At 42.7% G+C, this 19982-nt stretch overlaps 1 protein-coding gene across 2 annotated transcripts in view; it reads right to left on the bottom strand.

The window, feature by feature from the left end:
* Positions 1-16934, bottom strand: part of LOC129822350 (phosphatidylinositol 4,5-bisphosphate 3-kinase catalytic subunit beta isoform-like) — a 110608-nt gene extending 93674 nt beyond the window's left edge. Inside the window, exon 1 of one of the 2 annotated variants that reach the window (XM_055880569.1) lies at positions 16419-16934. The gene's annotated coding sequence lies outside the window, so the exon portion shown is untranslated. Of the gene's footprint in view, positions 1-16132; positions 16336-16418 lie in introns of those variants that run through there. The other variant, XM_055880570.1, reaches the window with a different exon arrangement.
* Between the last annotated feature and the right edge of the window lie 3048 nt (positions 16935-19982).

Below are 19982 nucleotides of genomic sequence, written 5' to 3'. Positions count from 1 at the left end.
AGGAAGACCACTTCATGCAGCTCGCCTTGCACTATCAGCTCCAATGTAAATAACATGAGTAAGTCGACCTTTGATAAGCTTCCCAGTAAAGCATTCAAAACAATCAAGCAACCCAGAAAAGTGATACAAATAGCCCATATTAACATATGTAGCCTAAGAAACAGGGTCCATGAAGTCTATAACTTGCTTGTAACAGATGACATTCATATTCTGCCTATCTCTGAAACGCACTTAGATAATACCTTTGATGATACAGTGGTAGCAATGGTTATAACATCTGCAGAAAAGACAGAAATGCCAATGGAGGCAGTGTTGCGGTCTATATTCAGAACCACGTTCCTGTAAAGCTTAGAGACGATCTAATGTCAAATACTGTTGAAGTAATATGGCTACAGGTTCATCTGCCTCTCCTAAAGCCCATTCTTGTGGGAAGCTGCTATAGACCACCAAGTGCTAACAGTCAGTATCTGGATAATGTGTGTGAAATGGTTGATAATGTATGTGAATTCAACAGAGAAGTAGATTTTCTGGGTGATTTAAATATTGACTGGCTATCATCAAGCTGCTCACTCAGGAAAAAACTTCAAACTGTAACCAGTGCCTGCAACCTGGATCAGGCTGTCAGTCAACCTACCAGGGTAGTTACAAACAGCAAAGGATTTAAATCATGAACATGTATTGATCACATTTTTACTAACGCTGCAGATATTTCCTTTAAAGCAGTATCCAAATCCATAGGATGTAGTGTTCACAATATAATAGCCATATCTAGGAAAACCAAAGTTCCAAAGGCTGGGCCTAATATAGTGTATAAGAGGTCATTCAAGAAGTTTTGTAGTGATTCATATGTTGATGATGTAAAGAATATTTGCTGGTCTGTGGTGTGTAATGAGGAGCAACCAGACACTGCACTTGACGCATTTATGAAACTACTTTTCCAGTTACTAATAAGCACATACCCATTTAGAAAATGACTGGAAAAACTGTTAAATCCCCTTGGATTGATGAGGAATTGAAAAATGGTATGGTTGAGAGGGATGAGGCAAAAGGTATGACAAATAAGTCTGGCAGCCCAACTGATTGGCAAACGTCCTGCAAATTAAGAACTAATGTGATTAAACAAAAATAAACTACACTATGAAACAAAGCTAAATTAAAAAGCTTTGGGGCACCTTCAATTACATTTTGGGAAAAAGAGCCAACACGGCTCCTTCATTCAATCAGATGGCCATTCATCAAAGCCCACTGATATAGCAAACAAATTACTTTTTCATTGGCAAGATTGTAGCGGTATTTATTAGATAGTGGTAAAGATATAGATTTTGTTCGGCGCCAGGCAGGTATTAACCATGCCGAAAGGAAAAGAGTAGAATAGAGAGAGTACCACTACCAGACCCACAAACATCAGCAGAAGAGAGTGTAGCCTGTTTGCCAGAGAATAGAAAAGAGAAGACACTCCATATAAAACCCACGTCACAGCACAGGGGTAACCCCACCAATAATACCTCATACAATAATAATGGCAGAGCAATTGAACAGCAACTTCTTAGAGACAATTTACAAGAAAGAACCCAGTCATTAACAGAGGATTTGCAATAATCTGTATTACCTTCCAGTGGAGCAGTGCAGAGGCTCTGAATGTGAGGGGTGTTCATAGACAAAACAAAGGTCTTAAAATGCCTACAATCTTCTCGGCAACATGTCATTAGCACACACCACCTCAATACAGTTCAAATAACAATACACAACTTGCGAGCAACCTCCCTTTTAACTAAAATGTCAACCCAAATAATTCTGGCAGGGCAATAATAGTCCAGCTCTAATGAACATCAACGGAAAGTGAATCTGACAAATAGAAAGTCTGCTGCAGAGTAAAGCACTGGAACGATAGAGGGAAGAGAAAGAGAACAAGAGATCTTAGCTGTGGTCTTCCAGCTTGCAGTTGTACTGTGACCGTCTGATGGTTTGTAAGTCAAAGCTACGCAACAATGTTGCTACTAATCCATGTCATCCATATCCGGTGTGGCCCCAAACGATAACAACCACGACCTAGAGCGGTCACACTGATGATTGAGCTAACTTTTATTTTGCATGGTGTGCTTTTTACGTAAAGTTTTTTTGAAATCTGACACAGCGGTTGCATCAAGAACAAGTGTATCTTTAATTCTATGTAAAACATGTATCTTTCATCAAAGTTTATGATGAGTATTTCTGTTATTTGATGTGGCTCTCTGCAATTTCTCCAGATATTTTGGAGGCATTTCTGAACATGGCGCCAATGTAAACAGATTTTTGGATATAAATATGCACATTATCGAACAAAACATACATGTATTGTGTAACATGATGTCCTATGAGTGTCATCTGATGAAGAGCAAAGGTTAGTGATTAATCTAATCTCTTTCTGCTTTTTGTGACTCCTCTCTTTGGCTGGAAAAATGGCTGTGTTTTTTGGATTTGGCGGTGATCTAACAATCATATGTTGTGTTTTCGCTGTAAAGCATTTATTTATTATATATATAAAATAAAAAAATTAATTGGACACGATGGGTAGATTAACAAGATCTTTATCTTTCATTTGCTGTATTGGAGTTATTAATCTGTGAAAGTTACATATTTCAAAAAAATATTTTTGAATTTCCCACGCTGCCTTTTCAGCGGAATGTTGTCAGGGGTTCCGCTGGCGGAACGTGTGTCCTAGAAAGGTTAAACAAACTACACACGCTGAAAATAAACAAGATTTCTGCAGCATAGCACACACAACCAAACTGTAGCGCCAACCAAGAGCTCCCTCCCAGAGAGCTGAAAGGGCTGTCTATATCTCCTCCTTCCTTACTGCTGATGCGCTCTTAAAGTGGCAGCGCACGGTGAAGTCTCCGTGCAGAATTTCGCCACAAGATAAGCAAACTTAGGGATGACAGGCCAGCAACAAACACTGACACTACACATTCAAGTATATCGGACCAAATTATGAAAGACAAGAATTGTACTTTTGAATTCCGTAAAGTCAGTGTGGAAGAGGTGAAAAAATTGTTGTCTATCAACAATTAAAAGCCACCAGGGTTTGTCAATCTGGATGGAAATTTACTGAGGATAATAGCAGACGATATTGCCACTTCTATTTGCCACAACTTCAATTTAAGCCTACTAGAGAGCATGTGCCCTCAGGCCTGGAGGGAAGCTAAAGTCATTCCGCTACCCAAGAATAGTAAAGCCCCCTTTACTGGCTCAAGTAGCCGACCAATCAGCCTGTTACCAACTTCTGGAGAGAAAAAATTGTTTGACCAGATACAATGCTATTTCACAGTAAACAAATTGACAACAGAATTTCAGCATGCTTATAGGGAAGGACACTCAACAAGCACAGCACTTACACAAATGACTGATGATTGGCTGAGAGAAATTGATGATAAAATGATTGTGGGAGCTGTCTTGTTAGACTTCAGTGCAGCTTTTCACATTATCGATCAAAGTCTGCTGCTGGAAAAAACGTATGTGTTATGACTTTACACCCCCTGCTATAATGTGGATAAAGAGTGACTTGTCTAACAGAACACAGAGGGTGTTCTTTAATGGAAGCCTCTCAAATATAATCCAGTTAGAATCAGGAATTCCCCAGGGTAGCCGTTTAGGCCCCTTTTTTTTTAAAAATGTTTTACTAACGACATGCCACTGACTGAGTAAAGCCAGAGTATCTACATATGTGGACAACTCAACTATACACGTCAGCTACTACAGCGACTGAAATGACTAACACTCAACAAAGAGCTGCAGTTAGTTTCAGCATGGGTGGCAAGGAATAAGTTAGCCCTATTTCTAAAACTAAAAGCATTGCATTTGAAACAAAACACTAACTAAACGTTAAACCTTAACTAAATCTTGTAATAAATAATGTGGAAAATGAGCAAGTTGAGATGATTAACTTCATTAAGGTAGGGGGCACTATTTTCACCTCTGGATGAAAAGCATGCCCAAAGTAAACTGCCTGTTACTCCAGAAACTAGGATATGCATATAATTGGTAGATTTGGATAGAAAACTCTAAAGTTTCCAAAACTGTTAAAATAATGTCTGAGTATAACAGAACTGATATGGCAGGTGAAAACCTGAGAAAAATCCATCCAGGAAGTGGGACTTTATGTTTGTCGTTTTCCATTGACTGCCTATACAGATTCCATTGACTTAGGACTCAAATTGCATTTCCTACGGCTTCCACTAGGCGTCAACAATCTTCAGAAATTGTTTCAGGCTTGTATTCTGAAAAATGAGGGAGTAAGACCACTCTGAATGAGTGGACACTGCAGTGTCCCAGAGGTTATTCATGCGCGCCGACCGAGAGCGCACCTTTCTTGTTTTCTTTTTATATTGACGAAGCTTTTGTCCGGTTGAAATATTATTGATTATTATGACTAAAAACAACCTGAGGATTGATTATAAACATTGTTTGGCATGTTTCTACGAACTTTACTGATACTTTTCGGATTTTTCGTCTGCCTGTTTTGACTGCCTTTGAGCCTTTGGATTACTGAACAAAACGCAAACAAAACTGAGGTTTTTGGATATAAAGAGGGACTTTATCGAACAAAACAAACATTTATTGAGTAAATGGGAGTCTTGTGAGTGCAATTATATGAAGATCAAAGTGATACATTTTATCGCTATTTCTGACTTGTGCAACTCCTCTACTTGGCTGGTAACTGTTTGTAATGATTTGTCTTCTGGTCGCTGTTCTCAGATAATCGCATGGTATGCTTTCGCCGTAAAGCCTTTTTGAAATCTGACACCGTGGTTGGATTAACAAGAAGTTAATCTTTAAACCGATGTATAACACTTGTATGTTTTATGAATTTTTATAATGAGTATTTCTGTTTTTGAATTTGGCGCTCTGCAATTTCACTGGATGTTGGCCAGGTGGGATGCTACCATCCCACACCCCCTAGAGAGGTTAAACTGCTTGGAGTAACCCTTGATTGTAAACTGTCATGGTCAAAACATATTGATGCAGCAGTAGCTAAGATGGGGAGAAGTCTGTCTATAATAAAGTGATGCTCTGTCTTTTTCACAGCCCTATCAACAAGGCAGGTCCTACAGGCCATAGTTTTGTAGCACCTTGACGACTGATGTAAGCAGTAAAATTTGATTTAAAAACAGATTAAAAAAAACATTTTAGAACAGCAGGACTGTGAAGCAACAAACATTGGCACAGACACATGCATACGTGATAACATACGCATTATACATACACATTGATTTAGTACTGTAGATATGTGGTAGTGGTGGAGTAGGGGCCTGAGGGCACACGTTGTGAAATCTGTGAATGTATTGTAATGTTTTTAAAATTGTATAAACTGCCTTAATTTTGCTGGACCCCAGGAAGAGTAGCTGCTGCTTTGGCAGCATATAAAATGGGGATCCATAATAAAAACAAGTCAGTTAAGCACAAATTCTTATTTACAATGACGGCCCGGATGACGCTGGGCCAATTGCGGGCCGCCCTATGGGACTCCCATTCACGGCCGGATGTGATACAGCCTGGATTCAAACCAGGGACTGTGGTGATGCCTCTTGCACTGAGATGCAGTGCCTTAGACAGCTTCGTCCATGTGTGTTAACTATTTAAACTGTACTAGAATGCTTAAAAAGGCTGCTAAAATACATTTATATCGGTATCGTGTTTTTTGCCAAGGAAAATATCGGAATCGGCCAAAAATGTCATATCGGTGCGTCACTATTTCCTGCACCTATTTGGGTCACATATGACAGTACATACCTACATAGAACAGCATCTGTGTGTGTTGTGTGCGTAACTGTAGCAGTGTCCAGCCTTATTAAATTAGTGTTGCCATGGTTAGGAGTGCAGAGTCACTCCAAGTTAAAGAGAGAAGAGCTAAACCTCCAGGTTAGGACAACACTCCCCTCTATCTCAGTTTACCCTTACCTGACGACTAACGGAATTCTTCCGCTGCTCTATGTTCGCTACATACTTCAGTCTCAGACTGCCATGTTGAAGTCGCTTGTGGTGACCTCAAAACGAGGGGCGTTGTACAAAACAAAGTCATCAGTGATTGGATCATCTCCAACCAATCAGAGTATCAAAGCCAAAAACACATTTTCAAAACGTCACTTTACACAAGGGGATCTGGCTCTGACCCAACCCATCTGTTTCTGGAACCAATCAGAATGGTTAGAATGTGTTTGCAGTCTAGAAATTGTCAGGCTTAGATCCAGACTCATTGCGGTGAAGAAACTAACCTCCTTAGGCGTCGTAGCGTTTGACCGGAACAAGGAGTTTGGGTAGTCAGGCAAAGTCTACCCCTCCGCTTTTCTTTCTCTATCAAACTCTTCATTTCTACCGCTACTTTTCTCACTTCTCTATATCCATCCAACCCTCATTCTATACCAAGCAAACCTCACTTCAACCCTCATTCTATACCAAGCAAACCTCACTCCAACCCTCATTCTATACCAGGCCTGGGCAATTATTTTCCATGGAGGGCAACATTAGAATATATTTTTGCCATTGCGGGCCAGAATCATATTACAGGATTATACATCATGTGTGTATGACTGATGACAGATATACAGTTGAAGTAGGTATTTTCATTACTAAACATGCAATGAACTGCACGGAGGGAAAAGTGCACTGTGCATTCAGCACCAAGGATAGAACTCTTGTTAACGGGTACGCACAAAAACACAAGAGGGAGAGCTCAACATTACATTTAAACTTCTCAATCAGTGTGAGGAGTGAAGTCTCTGATGGGCATTGACTAGAGCAGTGGAGTCAGGTATAGTTTCTGACGTCGCTATGCGCAGGATTGCTGAGAGGTGAGAGTCAGTAAGAGATGATCTGTGTCTTGACGTGTTCTATTTCATCACTGAAAATGTCTGTTCACATACATTGGGTCAACCTAACAGTACAAAAATCTTCTGAGCATGACTCCGGAAAGTTTTGCTCATTGAGAGATGCATAGAACCTTGTCAGTGACATTGGAGAACGATTCAAAAACAATCACTGCTTCAGACTGAAGATCGATAAGCTCAAGTTGCAGGTCAGTGGGCGCGTTATCCACAGTGAAGGTGAAAGGAGAGGAAACCAACAGCATGTCCTTTTCCAACACATTGAAATCCTCAAAACGACGAGAAAACTCACCGTTCAATGCAGCAGCGATGTATACTTCTCCCGCTGGCCATCTGATAGGGAACAGACTAGTAGTGTTGGAAGGTGGATGTATACTTCTCCCGTTGGTCATCTGATAGGGAAAAGACTAGTAGTGTTGGAAGGTGGATGTATACTTCTCCCGTTGGTCATCTGATAGGGAACAGACTAGTAGTGTTGGAAGGTGGATGTCTACTTCTCCCGTTGGTCATCTGATAGGGAACAGACTAGTAGTGTTGGAAGGTGGATGTATACTTCTCCCGTTGGTCATCTGATAGGGAAAAGACTAGTAGTGTTGGAAGGTGGATGTATACTTCTCCCGTTGGTCATCTGATAGGGAACAGACTAGTAGTGTTGGAAGGTGGATGTATACTTCTCCTGCTGGTCATCTGATAGGGAACAGACTAGTAGTGTTGGAAGGTGGATGTATACTTCTCCTGCTGGTCATCTGATAGGGAACAGACTAGTAGTGTTGGAAGGTGGATGTCTACTTCTCCCGTTGGTCATCTGATAGGGAACAGACTAGTAGTGTTGGAAGGTGGATGTATACTGGAAGGTGGATGTATACTTCTTCCACTGGCCATCTGATAGGGAACAGACTAGTAGTGTTGGAAGGTGGATGTATTCTTCTCCCGCTGGTCATCTGATAGGGAACAGACTAGTAGTGTTGGAAGGTGGATGTATACTTCTTCCACTGGTCATCTGATAGGGAACAGACTAGTAGTGTTGGAAGGTGGATGTATTCTTCTCCCGCTGGTCATCTGATAGGGAACAGACTAGTAGTGTTGGAAGGTGGATGTATACTTCTCCTGCTGGTCATCTGATAGGGAACAGACTAGTAGTGTTGGAAGGTGGATGTATACTTCTCCCGCTGGTCATCTGATAGGGAACAGACTAGTAGTGTTGGAAGGTGGATGTATTCTTCTCCCGCTGGTCATCTGATAGGGAACAGACTAGTAGTGTTGGAAGGTGGGTGAGATTGTTGGCTTCTACTTGGCGGGTCAGTAGTCATTTTCCCTTGAAGGTTATGACAAGGCTGTACATCTGATGTGCAAAAAGGCCCTTCCCTTAGTAGTTTGGAATTCAGTTCATTCATGAGGGCCATGATGTCCACGGTGAAGTCAAAAATCTGCCAACCATTCTTTATCTTGTAGTTGAGGGAAATCCACATATTTTCCATTAATTTGCAAAAACTCTGCAATCTCCGACTTTAGGACCCACACCCTTTTAAGCACCTTCCCCAAACTCAGCCATCTCATGTTTGTGTGGTAGTGGAGACCTGCTCCTTCCCCAAACTCAGCCATCTCACGTTTGTGTGGTAGTGGAGATCTGCACCTTCCCCAAACTCAGCCATCTCACGTTTGTGTGGCAGTGGAGATCTGCACCTTCCCCAAACTCAGCCATCTCACGTTTGTGTGGTAGTGGAGATCTGCACCTTCCCCAAACTCAGCCATCTCATGTTTGTGTGGTAGTGGAGATCTGCACCTTCCCCAAACTCAGCCATCTCACGTTTGTGTGGTAGTGGAGATCTGCACCTTCCCCAAACTCAGCCATCTCACGTTTGTGTGGCAGTGGAGATCTGCACCTTCCCCAAACTCAGCCATCTCACGTTTGTGTGGTAGTGGAGATCTGCACCTTCCCCAAACTCAGCCATCTCATGTTTGTGTGGTAGTGGAGATCTGCACCTTCCCCAAACTCAGCCATCTCATGTTTGTGTGGTAGTGGAGATCTGCACCTTCCCCAAACTCAGCCATCTCATGTTTGTGTGGTAGTGGAGACCTGCTCCTTCCCCAAACTCAGCCATCTCATGTTTGTGTGGTAGTGGAGATCTGCACCTTCCCCAAACTCAGCCATCTCACGTTTGTGTGGTAGTGGAGATCTGCACCTTCCCCAAACTCAGCCATCTCACGTTTGTGTGGCAGTGGAGATCTGCACCTTCCCCAAACTCAGCCATCTCACGTTTGTGTGGTAGTGGAGATCTGCACCTTCCCCAAACTCAGCCATCTCATGTTTGTGTGGTAGTGGAGATCTGCACCTTCCCCAAACTCAGCCATCTCATGTTTGTGTGGTAGTGGAGATCTGCACCTTCCCCAAACTCAGCCATCTCATGTTTGTGTGGTAGTGGAGATCTGCACCTTCCCCAAACTCAGCCATCTCATGTTTGTGTGGTAGTGGAGATCTGCACCTTCCCCAAACTCAGCCATCTCATGTTTGTGTGGTAGTGGAGATCTGCACCTTCCCCAAACTCAGCCATCTCATGTTTGTGTGGTAGTGGAGATCTGCACCTTCCCCAAACTCAGCCATCTCACGTTTGTGTGGTAGTGGAGATCTGCACCTTCCCCAAACTCAGCCATCTCACGTTTGTGTGGTAGTGGAGATCTGCACCTTCCCCAAACTCAGCCATCTCATGTTTGTGTGGTAGTGGAGATCTGCACCTTCCCCAAACTCAGCCATCTCACGTTTGTGTGGTAGTGGAGATCTGCACCTTCCCCAAACTCAGCCATCTCACGTTTGTGTGGTAGTGGAGATCTGCACCTTCCCCAAACTCAGCCATCTCATGTTTGTGTGGTAGTGGAGATCTGCACCTTCCCCAAACTCAGCCATCTCACGTTTGTGTGGTAGTGGAGATTTGCATGACCCGACTGTCTCTTCCAACAGGGAGACAAACTGCCTGTGGTTTAAAGAGTTTGCTCTTATGAAGTGTACCACTTTAGTGACTGTATCCACAACATGGCTCATTTTCAGAACACATTTACAGAGCACCTCCTAATGAATATTACAATGCAGGAAAATCCTTTTCTGATCTGGGTTCAGCTCAGCTACTTGATCTTGTATCCTTTTCAAAAGGCCAATGTTTTTTTCATGTCAAGTTTGGGCACCCATCAGTGGTCACACTGGATAGCTTTTCAAACTCAGTCCCTGCCTTGTCACACACTTATTAACCTCCAATAAATCGTTCCCTGTGGGTGTGCTCTTCGTTGACTGCACCGAAGCAAGCTCCTCTGTAATTTCAAAGTCTGGGGTTATGACCTCGTAAGAATATCAACAACTGCGCTGTATCATGTGAATCACTGCTCTCATCCAGGGCCAAGGAGAAATAGGTGAAATCTTTTACTTTGTCTTTCAACTGTTGTTCCATATTCTCTGCGATGTCCTCAACACGCCGTGCCACTGCTCATCTTGACAGGGAAACATTTTCAAACAGCTCTTTCTTGTCAGGGCAAAGTATTGCTGCAGTCAATTAAACATTCTTTAATGAATTCGCCCTCAGCGAATGGCTTGCTATGTTTAACAATCTTGTGTGACAGTACATAGCTAGCTCTCGCAATGCCGTCGTTTGCTGAATGCCGTTTTGTAAAAAGTCCTTGCTGCTTTTGCAACTGAGACAGCAACTCTTTCGATGAACTTGCACTCTGTTCAGAAGACATATTCCTATCTTTCTCTGCATGCTTCGCCTGGAAGTGTCGGAACAAGTTGTAGTCTTTCAAGACAGCGATGCTCTCTTTGCACACTAAGCACACAGCTGTCCCTGATACCTCAAAGAGATATTTCGATGCCCACTCTTGCTGGAACACCCTACATTCAGTCTACTTTCCTTTTCTTTGAAAAATGAATTTTGCGCAATTTCTAGCTAGCTACAATTTGTAACTGTGACGTGTGTGTCAGACTGTCAGTCACTGTCTGTCCTCGTGCAGTTGTTAATTATACGTGCCTTCAAAATAAAATGTCCCACAAGCGGTGGGAGTTAAATCATTACACAAAGGCGAGTATTCATTGGGCTTTTAATTTGAATAACAAATAGTACAGTTCAAAACCTATCGCAAATTCTTTGTGATCTGAGCATGATTCCGCGGGCCGTATTGAATCAGGTCGCGGGCCGACCTTTGACCGGGCCTGTTCTATACCAAGCAAACCTCCATTCAAAACTAGATCTATTCTTTCTATACCTTTCTGCATCTACTTTGTCTTTCATTCCATCGATCGCTCAACCTTTTCAACTCTTATTTCCTCTCTCCTTCACAACAAACTAATACTGTAAAATCATCTTCCTTTCGTTTTGTTTCATTATATCCCCTTCTGTACTCCTTTATTATTGCCTGCATACTGTAGCTGTACTGCTCAGCCCCTTTCACCCGATGTTCCTCGCTCCTCGCTCCTCCTCCCATCTCTCTCTCTGAATTCCTTTGCAGGTCTTGGCTTGTGAAGCAAGAAAGTGGAGAATTCCATCAAGCTGCTGTTCTCTCTGGTTCAATCACTGGTCATGTCACACTTCCTATGTGTCTGGATGTCCTGTATATGCTCCTTATTTTATGAAGTCTATCTAGTGTAAATCTATTTACTGTATACCTACTATAAATCTACAAACTGTATATCTACCTAGTGTATCTCTCGGTATGTATGTGACCTCGTCTAAGGGCATGCTAGTGCTTTGTGCATATTAAGCCACAGAAGGTATTTGGCTGAGGGGATACGACTGTTTGATGGGGCATGACACCCCCCCCCCCTCCACTCCTAAACACACACACGCACGCACACACACGAGCACAGCTGCTCCACAAAACACACACTTCTGGCTTCCCTTCAGATTTCAGAGAGGATGTTACACAAGTCATCAACGGCTGTGAGGGGTGATTACATTTGACTGTGACAGCAGGAAGTGTGTGTTTGCGTGTGTGTGTGTCAGAGAACCAGCTAGGGAGCAAGAGGACAGTTGAGGATGGTGGGTAGGTGGCAGCAATATTAGAAGATGCAGGTCTCATTCATTCATTCAACAAGAACACTGACTACTGTACAAACACACATGACCTCAACGGTATTGTATAAACAGGCAGGTGGGGAGTGTATGTCCCTGAAGGAGGGTGTTTCAGTAGTAAATCTATTGTAATGAATAGAGAGAAGGAAAGAAGAGAGGGGAGAAGGATGAGAGGGGGTAGATTGCAGCACACCAGCAGGTGTCATTGAGATGGAGGGCAGGATGTCAATCAGAACCCCACTGGATTGGAGGATTGGGTCCAGACGAGAGAGACACACCCAGTATGACTGGCTAATTTAAAGGGGTAGGAACCAGTCCTTTTAGCTATCACTTTTCACCAAGAGACCAGGTTACTTTATAATAACTTTTAGGAGAGGCCTGGTTATGGAATAAATAGCAGGTTGTCTAAAGGGCTGCATTGTTAAGTTGACTGAAGACTGACGTCAGCAGTGTTATCAGCCCCCCCCCCCACTACCTCAGAGGGGGCTTGAAAACAGCCCCACCTAACACTGGGCAGCCTGGCACGCTGCCTGATTAAAAATATCTCCTCTGTTTCCCACAGGGCTATCACACCAACTCAAAATAACATTATCCTTCAAGAGAGAACTAAATACAAGTTAATTTGATCAGTACACATTCATTTCAATGAGCAGCTACAGTAAATGGCAAATACTTATAATTATCTGTGTGATATCAGTGATCCAAATGTCAAATTAATCATGACACGTTCGCTAATGATCCTCACTTTCTGCACTATTGAATACAGTGCAATCATGAGGCTGCACACGAAAACACATTTACAATAGTCTACTGCCATCAGTCAGACAGACAGTTCTGACCTTTCTTTGCAGGAAGTGCATTAATGCACTGAACGATAATTAGTTCCGCAGTCATGGCCACCGTCTGGGCACACTCTTGATATAGTGTGTGTTGGCTACTATAACGGTCTGTGTGAGAGGGCAATAGATAAACCATGCATGATTGCCATTTAGGAATTCATGTGGTGGAAGTGTGTTGAGGTCAATGAGTGTGTGCGTACTGTGTCATAAATAAGTCAAATGTGTGTATTAAGTGTTTATGCAAACAAATTGTCCCCTCGGAAGCACAGAGCTCTCTCTCACATGACTGAGAGAATTGCTCCATTCATGGCTCCAGTCACCACCTCCTCTCCCCCAGACCCCGTGTGTTAGTGCTCCAGGGGGGCTGTGTGTGGAATTGGCTCTCATAGCCACAGATACTGTATTAGACGCACACTCCTGTTTGTATCTCTGACGGTCCCCTGACATCATGCCTCCCTCGTCTCGCTGGGAAGCTTACTGACTTGGTGCTTTGGTCTCACGAGGCTGCTGTAAACACACACGTCTGAATCAAATTATAATTTAGACAATAATAGAGGAATGGGGATTGTGTGTGTGTGTGTGTGTGTGTGTGTGTGTGTGTGTGTGTGTGTGTGTGTGTGTGTGTGTGTGTGTGTGTGTGTGTGTGTGTGTGTGTGTGTGTGTGTGTGTTGGAGTGAGATGGTAGAGAGAGAGAAACATATCTGAGTTCTAACAACTGTAATTTCCATTGTCTTATCTTGAGAGGAAAGATTCGGCCCTCTTGTGGGAGCGAAACCCCAGAAGGGTGTGGACCACAAATGTACACATCTCAGTCATACAGTGAAGATGCACTATATATACACAAAAGCATGTGGACACCCCTATTTCAGCCACACCCGTTGCTGACATGTATAAAATTGTGCACACAGACATGCAATCTCCATAGACAAACATTGGCAGAAGAATGGCCTTACTGAAGAGCTCAGTGACTTTCAACGTGGCACCGTCATAGGATGCCACCTTTCCAACAAGTAGGTTTGTCAAATTTCTGCCCTGTCCCAGTCAACTGTAAATGCTGTTATTGTGAAGTAGAAACTTCTAGGAGCAACAACAGCAAAGTGGTAGGCCACACAAGCTCACAGACTGGGATCGGCGAGTGCTTAAGTGCGTAGCACGCATAAAAATCGTCTGTCCTCGGTTGAAACACTCACTACCTAGTTCCAAACTGCCTCTGGAAGCAAAGTCAGCACAAGAACTAGTCGTCAAGAGCGTCATGAAATGGGTTCCCAATGCCGAGCAGCCGCACACATGCGCAATGCCAAGCGTCGGCTGGAGTGGTATAAGGTTTGCCTCCATTGGACTCTGGAGCAGAGGAAACGCGTTCTCTGAAGTGATGAATCATGCTTTACCATCTGGCAGTTCGACGGACGAATCTGGGTTTGGTGGATGCCAGGAGAACGCTACCTCCTCGAATGCGTAGTGCCAACTGTACTGTTTGGTGGAGGAGAAATTATGGTCTTGGGTTGTTTTTCGTGGTTCGGGCTAGACCCCTTAGTTCCAGTAAAGGGAAATCTTAACGCTACAGCGTACAATAACTCTCTAGGCGATTCTGTGTTTCCAACTTTGTGTCAACAGTTTGGGGATTGCTCTTTCCTGTTTCAGCATGACAATGCCGACGTGCACAAAGCGAGGTCCATACAAAAATGGTTTGTAGAGATCGGTATGGAAGAACTTGACTAGCCTGCACAGAGCCCTGACCTCAACCCCATTGAACACCTTTGGGATGAATTGGAACGCCGACTGTGAGCCATGCCTAAATCGCCCGGCATCACTAATGCTTTTGTGGCTGAATGGAAGCAAGTCCCCGCAGCAACGATCCAACATCTAGTCGAAAGCCTTCCCAGAAGAGTGGAGGTTGTTGTAGCAGCAATGGGAGATCTCATTCTAATTCCCATGATTTTGGAATGAGATGTTCAACGAGCAGGATTCCACATACTCTTGGTCATCTAGTGTAAGTCACACACTGTTTGCATCCACTTTAACCATTATAGAATATGCTACCAAATAATTAGACCCGACTTGCTTAAAGATGCATTACGCAGAAATTGCTTCGCCATTTCCTAGTTACTAAAATTCAAATAGTTTGCATAATTTCAGTTTATTTGACAAAACAAGTGTAGTGTAGAGAATCATTGTACCATCTAAACCGCTGAAATATATTTTCCATAACCAAAAATATTGTATTTTCAGCTGAACAAAACCGAAAGAAAGTAAAAGATGCAGAAATTACAGTTAAGACCGGGAAGCATAGCGCACATAACAAATGTACCACTTCTTATACTTTCAATGAGAATGACAGATCTATAACTTACAATTCTGTGAGTTTGGTCTTCGCCCCAAAAGTTATATTGCAGCTTTGAGAGAATCAGAGAGATACATGCTCAAACTTGCATGAGCATTAGAATTTATTAAATATAATTTAAACTACATCTAAAATTGTGTCACTTAATTCACTAATATATCTAACGACAGGTAAGGTGTGCCATCACATTGGCTTGGCAATAACTATATCAAAGTCCCAAAGACACAGCCCCCTTGGAATCATTGTCCTAGGCATATGTTGTTTGTCACCAAGTGTGCTCGGAGTTAGCCTATCCAAGTGTAAACAGGCCTACATGCTGACAAAGTGGGGCAAAAAGCATAGGTCTGGCGAAAATGACAAACAGTGTGCTACTACACTACGCTATTCATTAATTTTCCTGAAACGCACTATCTGCCGGTTAACCGCTCAATTCTACCCGTCCTCTCCAAAAACCTCCCAGTTCTACACATAAAAACGTCACGTCTGAGTTTGAGTTTAAATATAAACTACAGCGGGGCAAACGTCGATGTGACGTGCCCTATTTTACCACTCTATCAATGTTCCTGCAACATCCCCTTCAATTTGGCATAGAGTACATACAAAATAAATCCTGACATAACCAACAGCAAAGAATAGCAATGGTACCAAGTGTAGCCTAAACATGTCCCCATCGTGTCATCCGTAGCCTAGAGTCAACCCGTGGTTTTGTATAGCCTGAGATAAAAATGATGGGAACTGCAGCAGCGGAATACACCAGGAGTAAGCTACACCGGGTGCAGAGGGGTAAACTACACCGGGTGCAGAGGGGTAAACGAGTGCGTCAAGCCCGAGTTTTAATTAATGTCTAGTCACCAAATAAAATTATTAAAACGACACCCAACCACATCTTAAATACATTGCATAATAGTTGCGAGACCAAAACATGTCGCTGCTTTCGAAGGCCTATATTTAAAAACGACTACAATCCGAGGATATTTGGCATAGTCTACATAACTCGGAGGGTTTGTAGTTCACATGGTCCTAGGTGTGGATGATACTTACGGATGATAACCCTGGGGATAAGGCTGAATGTATCCTTGGGTGTTCTGAGAGCAAACCTATCATAAAACTCGTTTCGAAACATTGCCTATTGTTTAACAAAAATAAGAAACTAATATTTTCAAAACACGACAAAATTGGAAATGTAGCCGATGAATTCAAACAACCATATGGGTGAGGTGTAGATACAACGTAGCACTTCAAATCCACCTCGGCCGACGTGCTCACTGACTCCATGTAGGTTAGCCTACTAATTCGTGATAGCGACGGAAGTGTGCCAGGGACTTACCTTGAGTTACACTCCTGTTGGGAATAGGAGAATATCGACCGTCCTAGTGAGGAAATAGGTATAGTAGTTTTTCTCTCGATTGAATCCACAATAACGATATTTAGGCTTTAAAATATGCGTGACAGATGAGCCGTGAGAAACCGCTGTCTTCTCCCCGCAGGACAATGCGGCCAGGTGGGTTGATCGGCGTTGGCTTCCTGTTTTTCAGAAGGTGAACCACGCACAGTTCGGGTGCTGTTCGTTCTTTTTCTTCTATCCCTCCCGTTCCGTCTCTCCCCCTCCCTGCGTAGCCTACACTGTTCTTGCAGTCGCCTAGTGCTCAGCCGGCTTTGCTTCCCCTATCTTCATATCTTCGGCATGAAACTTCGGGGCCGAGATTTCACCCGGAAACACACAGTTCTGAAACCTCTCCAACTAATTGAGATGAAAGAAAAGAACGCGAGTGGAATTTGTCAGTTGAAACATTCATTCCAACGTTGCCGAAGGCGCGTCGATTATCCCCGATGCATTATTTTGGTGGTGGGGGGGGGGGGGGGGTCGCGTGTTGACTTGAGGCGGTCATTATACTGGGTTCTCTGCCAGTCAGTGCCTGCCTGGTTGTGAGGCTGTGTTAAAAACAAATAGGCACACTATGCCTTCTTTTGTATGTCAATAACAGTAAAGGCAGTGCATTCATCCATAGTTTAGCCTACTGTGAATGCATAACCAACATGTAGCCCCCTAGGCTATTGGTTCACGTAAAACTATGCTACATTATTCATCATGGTTTTGATCTTAACCGTCTCATAGAGAGTAAGGATAAACCAGAGGTATTTATTAGTTATTAATAATTGTATAGGGCCTGCACCATGCAACACAAGTCAGTTGCCTCATCATCAATTGAAAGGGCAGCAAGTTGACCCTTTGTCAAGTGGTGGTGTTGTCTCTGATCTATCATATTTTGAAAAGCACAGTGACAAAACGCAGAAAAAAGTATGTATTTGGTCTGATACAGCAGTCCACTGTTGCTGCAGGGAGAAGTGTAACCATTAATGAAAGAGCTGTGTCGCCTCCTGGTGACCTGTTTATATAAATGAGGACATGTTCTTACATCATTATTGACGGAGAACATTGGTGAGTTAAGTTTGATTTAACGTTTGCTACGTTGTGACAGTTTGTACTGAACGACACGTTTCCCCCAAAAAAGTATGCACCGTTCTTCAACAGCATTTGAGGTACGTTTGCTTCAAGGTATCGCCTGATTTAATATTGGTGTGACCATTTGAAATAGCAAAAGTCACCAAACACCAGACAGTAATCGCCCTCTGGGCCACCAACGTCACAACAATTTTCAACTGGTCGTTCAGTATCCTTTTCGTTGATTTCAACATTGCACACCTTAATACTGAACACACCCCATGAGTGAGTTTAGGAAACCTCTGGAGGAGGTGATGGACTGGCTGTCTCAGAACTGACCAATAGTGTGCCAGAGATGACCAAAACCAGTGCACTGTATGGGGTATAGGATGTAATGTGTGGGTGATGATAACATTACTGAACTCATCTGACCTATAACATTACTAAACTCATCTGACCTATAACATTACTAAACTCATCTGACCTATAACACTGATTGTGATTATAACATTACTAAAGTCATCTGACCTATAACACTGATTGTGATTATAACATTACTAAAGTCATCTGACCTATAACACTGATTGTGATTATAACATTACTAAACTCATCTGACCTATAACACTGATTGTGATTGTAACATTACTAAACTCATCTGACCTATAACACTGATTGTGACTGTAACATTACTAAACTCATCTGACCTATAACACTGATTGTGATTGTAACATTACTAAACTCATCTGACCTATAACACTGATTGTGATTATAACATTACTAAACTCATCTGACCTATAACACTGATTGTGACTGTAACATTACTAAACTCATCTGACCTATAACACTGATTGTGATTGTAACATTACTAAACTCATCTGACCTATAACACTGATTGTGATTATAACATTACTAAACTCATCTGACCTATAACACTGATTGTGATTGTAACATTACTAAACTCATCTGACCTATAACACTGATTGTGACTATAACATTACTAAACTCATCTGACCCCAGATTTGATAAACATGTGGAATATGTGAGACATTTCTACTAGAGCTTTTATCTGATGGATGGAAATGTTTCCATGGAAACCATGTGTTTGTTGTATTTGATACCATTCCACCAATTCCGCTCCAGCCATAACCACAAGCCAGTCCTCCCCAATTAAGGTGCCACCAACCTGTTGTGGTTTACCATTTCCAATGCCACTCCACTCTCTATTGCTCTCGCTCTCTATCTCTCTCGCTACCTATCACTCCCTCTCTCACACGCACATGCACACTCACACATCACTGAACTTCAAGAAGCACTCATTATTAGCTGTAATACAATATTTCATTCCACAAGAGGGCGGTACATAGCAGCCTAGCATGTGCATCAACTTTTATCCCAAAGATCACCAGATATGTTTTAGGGCTAGGTTCATGGCCACGAGTCATGAACTGAATGTAAAGCTTCCCTCATTGGCTGAGACCTAAATGGAATGTACCCCTACCCCTCATTATTACATTTGTAAAAGAGTAAGTAATAATATAAATATGTATACATGCATGAATAAAATAAGTATTAACAAGTCACTTGGCGACTTCCACCACTTCAGCATGGGAGACAGCAGCCTACAGTGGGAATGTAATACATGCCTCTAAAACACGATAATAAAAAGGCAAGCAATTTGAGGACAGACCCACTTAATACAATACCCCAATCCAACCCCTGTTGGTTGATTAAGTGGTGGTTATATACAAACAAATCGCACAAGGCTATCCAAACCATGCCGAGGCTCTGAGCCAAGCTGGGAATATGACTAATGAAATAAATCGTCTTTCAAAGGAAATCCTCTGCTCTGTGAAGCAGGCCAGAGCCAGGGACAGGCTGTGCCATATGCAATGTGTCATATGGCCTACATAGGCAGGCAGGGGTGTGGGGCACTCCCTCCTAGCCCCCTAATAACATTCTCATTGTCTTAAATTTGGTAAACATAATCCGGGCTCAAAGGGAAGGGCCAGATCGCTGTATGGCTGACTCCAGCATGCTTCTATTACAGAGTTATTCTCCTCTTATTCAATGAAATGTACCCTAACTCAATCCAAACCTGCTCGCTGCATAATCTCATAACGCGAGATAAGCGTGTAATAAAAAGCACGTTGGACTTGAAAGGAGACCTCATGCGAATGCGTATAATTACGGGTATCAAAATATAATAATTTGTTTAATTGTGAGCCCTTTCCAATAGGTATGTAATTGCTTGAAAGGAATAGATTGTTTCTGGGGTTGAAATTGGATTGTACTGTGATGTGATCTGGGGATGTGACGAGGCTATGCTTGATTGGAGATGCGGAGACCCAGGGTCAGGCCCAAGGCAAACTTCCTGTTTTGTGCCCATACACAGCCAATGGAGAGAGACTCACTGGAGAGACATTCCTGTCCTTTCTCAGGGTACAGCAC

The sequence above is a fragment of the Salvelinus fontinalis genome, chromosome 24, assembly GCF_029448725.1.
Source record: "Salvelinus fontinalis isolate EN_2023a chromosome 24, ASM2944872v1, whole genome shotgun sequence".
Taxonomy (NCBI): domain Eukaryota; kingdom Metazoa; phylum Chordata; class Actinopteri; order Salmoniformes; family Salmonidae; genus Salvelinus; species Salvelinus fontinalis.
The sequence above is the reverse complement of the archived record's forward strand: the minus strand, read 5'-3'. Positions and strand labels throughout refer to the sequence as shown.